The sequence below is a fragment of the Penaeus monodon genome, chromosome 39, assembly GCF_015228065.2.
Source record: "Penaeus monodon isolate SGIC_2016 chromosome 39, NSTDA_Pmon_1, whole genome shotgun sequence".
Taxonomy (NCBI): domain Eukaryota; kingdom Metazoa; phylum Arthropoda; class Malacostraca; order Decapoda; family Penaeidae; genus Penaeus; species Penaeus monodon.
Genome location: NC_051424.1, coordinates 18,557,453 through 18,563,832, shown reverse-complemented (window position 1 = coordinate 18,563,832; position 6,380 = coordinate 18,557,453). Strand labels below are relative to the sequence as shown.

Below are 6,380 nucleotides of genomic sequence, written 5' to 3'. Positions count from 1 at the left end.
ATGCTTGTTGTTTAATGTGGAGTGGCAACCGTCGGATCGTGGTCCCCAATGAGGATCGCACTAAGACATTCCCAAAGGTGGAAGGAGGCCAGCCTCAACTCTGATCCCGGAGCCATCTACGGCCGCCTAGCTGTACAACTGACACTCGTATGGGTTTGGCACGTTTTACAACTACATATTAATAGTTGATAAACCTTCAATATGATCATATACTGTAAACCTTCCTTGGCCGTGAAAAAACGCGCAAGATTTGGGTAAAGCGCTTCCGGTGGGGCTCTTCTAGTTCTCCAGACAGCAGACCTGGCTAAAAAATGGCGATAATCCCGGTATTGAGTGAGGTCCCAATGTCTAAGAATAGTGGAACCCCGGTTTTGGAAAACACTAGAAGCTAGAAGCTACGGATTCACATACAGTAACGATATGTTTTATTGCATTACACTAATTTGATCATAGTGAATCTGAAGTCGATAACTAATAATGAGATTTATGATTGTTTCAACAAGCCTTGACAATAACTTATTTCAATGTTAAAATAACTGAACCAATCCATTTACAATGTGGTCTCTTTAGTTACTAATATTGCACTTTTACAAAGGTGAAGATCCACTAGTGTGTTTGGTGGTCATTGAAGGAAGGCAAGGACTTTTTGCATTTCACGTAATTATCATCATTGACCTGTCAACAAAAAAATAATCATCATCATCAACCTATCAATTATCACCTAAGTGTCAATCATGGAATAATTATCATTAACTCAACTACCAAATATTTATCACTAACCTGACAATTATCAAATAATTATCATAACCAACCCATTGCGTACATCTTTGTCTCGATAAAATAGATAGATAAATAAATAAATAAATACTATATTTTTACAGATCTACGCTTACTGTATCTCCGGTGTGAGAAACAAGGTGAGATGATGTGCTCTCGCTGCGCCCGGGGACGAAGTGAACAGATATTCACCAACATGACCTCGGAACAACAAAGGTTGTCATCTACCAAACTGTGCGGTTCTTTCTTTTATTGCAATCTATAATACTACCAGTAACAGCAGTAAAAGTGTCATTATTAGAGATTACAAATAATCTCACGATAATATACAATACTAATTTACGGGCTAGTTTCCAGACAAAGGAAACCCCAAAGGAAACCCCACTGGCCAATGCCCATCGTCCAGCAGCTGCCATCGTGGTGGATGGGAAGAAGCCGAAGCTAACGCTGGTGGCATTTGTATGCCGCGCGTTGAAACCGCTGGGTGTCCGCCACTCGGCCGAGAGTCCAACCCCCTCACATGATATGATTGAATAAATAATTGTTAAATGGGCTTGTCAAAAGTTCAGCTTATAACTTACAAATAAATTATAATGACAGAATATTTACTTGGGTAGTCTTCTGAATCAAGCTTGTTGCACTTTAGTAAAAAAAAAAAAAAAAAAAAAAAAAAAAATGCTTGAAAAATTCGCAAATGGAATAATAAAGAAATTAATTTGTTGAAGTCTGCAAGGTATATTTACCTTAGAGTGTACTCCCCAAATATTAAAGAGAATGCCCACACTAAACGTATGCTGGTATTTGAAGCTCACACTTTTGAAATGGATCCCCCCACAAAAAAAAAAAAAAAAAAAAAAAAAATATGTGTGTGTGTGTGTGTGTGTGTGTGTGTGTGTGTGTGTGTGTGTGTGTGTGTGTGTGTGTGTGTGTGTGTGTGTGTGTGTGTGTGTGCGCGCGCCTGTGTGTACACATATACCTATATGTATGTACACACACACACACACACACACACACACAACACACACACACACACACACACACACACACACACACACACACACACACACACACACACGTGTGTATAATATATATAAATATATATATATATATATATATATATATACATATATATACATATATACACATATATGTATAAGACGGTTACAAGACTTCACAAATTCCAAGTGTTGTGTGTGTGTGTGTGTGTGTGTGTGTGTGTGTGTGTGTGTGCGTGGTGTGCGTGCGTGCGTGCGTGCGTGCGTGCGTGCGTGCGTGCGTGCGTGCGTGCGTGCGTGCGTGCGTGTTTGTTTGTACACACACAATATATATACGTATATGTATGTACACACACACACACACACACACACACACACATACATATACTTGGAATTTGTGAAGTCTTGTAACCGTGTGTGTGCGTGCGTGCGTGCGTGCGTGCGTGCGTACACATACACATATATGTATAAGACGGTTACAAGACTTCACAAATTCCAAGTATATGTATATGTGTGTGTGTGTGTGTGTGTGTGTGTGTGTGTGTGTGTGTGTGTGTGTGTGTGTGTGTGTGTGTGTGTGTGTGTGTGTGTGTGTGCGTGCGTGCGTGCGTGCGTGCGTGCGTGCGTGCGTGCGTGCGTGCGTGCGTGCGTGCGTGCGTGCGTGCGTGCGTGCGTGCGTGCGTGCGTGCGTGTGCATGTGTGTGTGTGTAAATATGTGTAAATATATATACATATATATATATATATTTAAATATATATATATATACATAGGTTACAAGACTTCACAAATTCCAAAATCAATCAGAATTGACATTGTATTTATATCATGATTTGTCATCGGTATTGTTTCTAGTACAATTAATGTGCAACATCCTTATTTTTATCTTTAGACAATCTTTTACTGTTGGCTCTGCCATTACTAACAGTAGTTCTATGATTGTTATCAACGAAGATAATGTACACTGTAAAAATTCTCTTGTTCCTTGGCATATTTAAAAAATTCTTCTGTTCCTCCATGACAACAACAAAAAAGAGGAGAAAAGAAGTGCATAATCAATTTATCTTTTTCTAAACTGTGAAGCAAACTTTGCTTATCTCTTATTGACCTCAATTAATCTAATACTATATTGAAATTTTCTGACTCACCCTAAACTAAAAAGAAAAGACAGAAAATGACGAACTATTATTTTATCTATATCATACCGTTCATTCTGTGGTAATAACCATATATATTTTCAGGAAACACAAAACATTATTGTCAAGACACTGGTATGGTATAGAGCTTACAAGTGATAACATAGTAATCTATAATATAATTGCTTTATCTTAAAGCTGAAGCATCTACATTCAGTAAATAATCTATTTTGATATAGTTCAGAATAATTATTTGCCAAAATTCTAAAAAAGACAACTTATTCTGACTTCTACAACTTCAAATAATTTTATTTCTTTTTAGGGGTCTCCTCTGTTATCAATTTGCTCCTTTTATGCAAAGTGTATGGAGGAAAAAAATAATCAATTTAATGCACAAGATCAACCAAAATTCATAATTACTGTATGACAAATAAAGTAAATTTGGTTGCTATACTGCTAATGATAATACTAGATGTGATCATTATTTATAACAGGTTAGAAAAGGAAATGGCCACTTAAATAAATTGGTTAATGATAAAAAAAAAATGTCTAACAAATATTAAGCACAGTTAATGAGACAACAAAATCTTGAAATGTGTAAAAATAAACAAATAATAAAAGAAATATAACAACATATTTGTAAACAAAATAGTATTGTACAGTTTCAGTAAATGATAACCATAACCCACACTAAAAAAAACACTTGGAATCTATTAATTCTACACTGTTTACCTGTGGCTTTACCATTGCAAAGTGAAAATAGACAAATATAATACTAACAGCAGCTGCTTTGCCTACTCAGAGTTTATAAAGGTTAGACAGTTGTGATTTTGTTTTGTCTGAGGTAAATTTGTAGACTTTTTTGGGAAAAAATGCTGGAGTTTCAATTTGCCAACAACTGACAACTAGTCAAAACTAGCCTCGGACTAATAATCCAATCTTACTTTAAGACATTTCATTACATGTACAGTGACTCACACTTCTGTGCCAAATGGTTTCCATGTCAGTGCACTGCAAACACAGCTAAAGAGATAGAACTTCAGGAGGATGTATTTCTTGTAATATGTTTTTCCAAGACAAGATATATGTTTTTATATGATTTTTTATGTGATTAGAATGAATTTCATTTTTTTGTATTGCAGTCAGATAGATTTTGTGTTAATTTCTTAGGGGTAGGGGACATTACTTGTAAATCTAATTGATTTCTGTCTAATAAAGTGGTTCTTAACCTGGGGGGTGAGCCCTCCTAAGGGGGTTTCAGTATTTTCCAAAGGGGGCACCAGCCCTTGGGAAAAAAAAGTAGTATTTCTCTAATTATCTTTGTTATTCTCTTAATGAGAGCATGATCACATAATGGAGTTTAATTATAATGCCACTATTTCATACTCATTAAAAAGACTAACAAAACATACTTATAATTTTCTTTAAAATCTGTGAGGAAATTTTATTTACAGATACAATGGAGATGTGGAGGGAAGGACAAATTCCTAAAGGGGGGGGATGGTAGTTAAAAGGTTAATAACCATTGGTCTAATGCATGGCAATGTGAACAGTGATTACTGTAACCAGTGCGCAAAAAAGTATCAATAAACATACAAAATGCACCTTGAAAGTAGATATTACTTGAACTGTTTCTTTATTCAATAGATCTCCAGGATGGATTGTCAATATACATGTTTTGCAATCAATACAGCCTTCTGCAGCAATATCTCTTCCTGCCAAGGTTATGAAAGTACTGATGATCTTGAATAATTTATCCCAAAACATCTAGACAAAATGGGAATTGACACTGGCCTCACTTTTTGAATGATCTGTTGACTTAGTGCTAGTTTCAGCTGTTTTCTGTCTGTAAATTAATCAAACTTCTTGAAATTGTTTTTGCCAAGAGTTGGATCTGCTTCCAAGCAAAGGGACACTGATTAAATCTAAAGCACATCAGTAAAATACATTTAACTTTTGAGTAGGTATAAAAATAGCTCTCACATGTGTCATGATTATATACTAAATAACTGCTATTTCTAAGTCATGACTGAAATAGTAATTCATTGATTTATTGATTTTATGTACTGTTTATCTTGAAATTATGATAATACTCACTATCCTGCCAAGCTACACATATGTATGGCGGCCACACCAATCTATGAGCATGCTGTATGTCGATAAATATAAGTATATATTTTATGTTTTTCAGACACAGACCCTCACCCTATCTCTGTGTTTCCTCAATGGAGGCCCCATTCCCAGACCCTACCCGATCGTGGTGGTCTTATTCTATACAAGGTTTTTGTCGCAATCTATATTTTTTGTTTCTGATATTATTATTTGCCTTAGCAAATTATTTCATGCATCAGTGAGTGTAGTTTTACCTTTCTTTATGATAGTGTCATAAGATTTTCCTGTAAATGTATACCATAGAATTACATGTTGCACAACTTTCTTATTACTAACTTGCAAAAGAAACACTAAAGATGAAGTGTCTTATTTTCTGTCTTTCTATCCATTAGAGGCTGTTTATCTTCTGCCTTACAGCTGTGTAACACTGAAAATGTTAATGTCACCGAGAGCTATACACAAAGACAGAGGAAAATGGACATTGCCTTCGTACAGAACATAATATATAGAGTAATAAACAACAAAGGTCCAGATGCACCGATCTTGTATTTATTGCTGAATGACGAAAATATCGCTGGAATTTTGGGTTTGCATGATAGCCTGTTTTTTGGGACTTCGTGTCTGGAGGGTGCAAATACCACTAAAACTATACCATACAATTTTCAACTGTAGTGACTCCCCCCCCCCAAAAAAAAAAAAAAAAAAAAAAAAAAAATCCAGCTGATACTCTATGCTTGCAGTCTGGGGAAGAGGAATACTAAAACGGATGCAATTATTATGCGATGGAATACAACATTCGACTCATTTTAATCACATTGAAATATAGAACAAACCTATATCCTGCCTTTTAAAGTAACAAGTGTCACAAACTTAAAAAAAAAAAAAAAAAAAAAAATCCATGCAAACTACAAAAGTTTACCTATTTCAATCTTCGTTGCGGGTGGAAAATCCTTCTTCAAATAAGCGCCATTTCTCCTTAACTGATTGCATTAGACATATCCCTAACGGACACTGACGTTGAAATTCATCAAAACTAGCGTTCTACATTCACAGATACCGGCTACTTATGTAATATCAGAGATAATTTAGATAACAGATAATTACGAAGAACAACCATTTATCAGCTGATTCTTGTTTACGTTGTCACAGCTGGGAAACTGGAAAATATATCACCCTTAATATCTAAAGAAATTCTCTATAAATGGATAAAACATCAGGAAATTCACCTATGAAAAATATAAACATCCAATTTTAAAGACCGGAGAATATTTTGGGATATAAATCTTAATCAATAATAATCATAATCTACTGGTTGGAAAATATATCCCTAGCAACCGGCCGCTTGAGACTAGTTGTCATGTA

General features: G+C 35.4%; 1 protein-coding gene across 2 annotated transcripts in view; it reads right to left on the bottom strand.

Annotated features, from left to right (window-relative positions):
• Positions 1-6,152, bottom strand: part of LOC119597391 (solute carrier family 66 member 2-like) — a 25,945-nt gene extending 19,793 nt beyond the window's left edge. For both annotated transcript variants that reach the window (XM_037946957.1, XM_037946958.1), the window contains exon 1: positions 5,938-6,152. The gene's annotated coding sequence lies outside the window, so the exon portion shown is untranslated. The remainder of the gene's footprint in view (positions 1-5,937) is intronic.
• Positions 6,153-6,380: the final 228 nt, after the last annotated feature.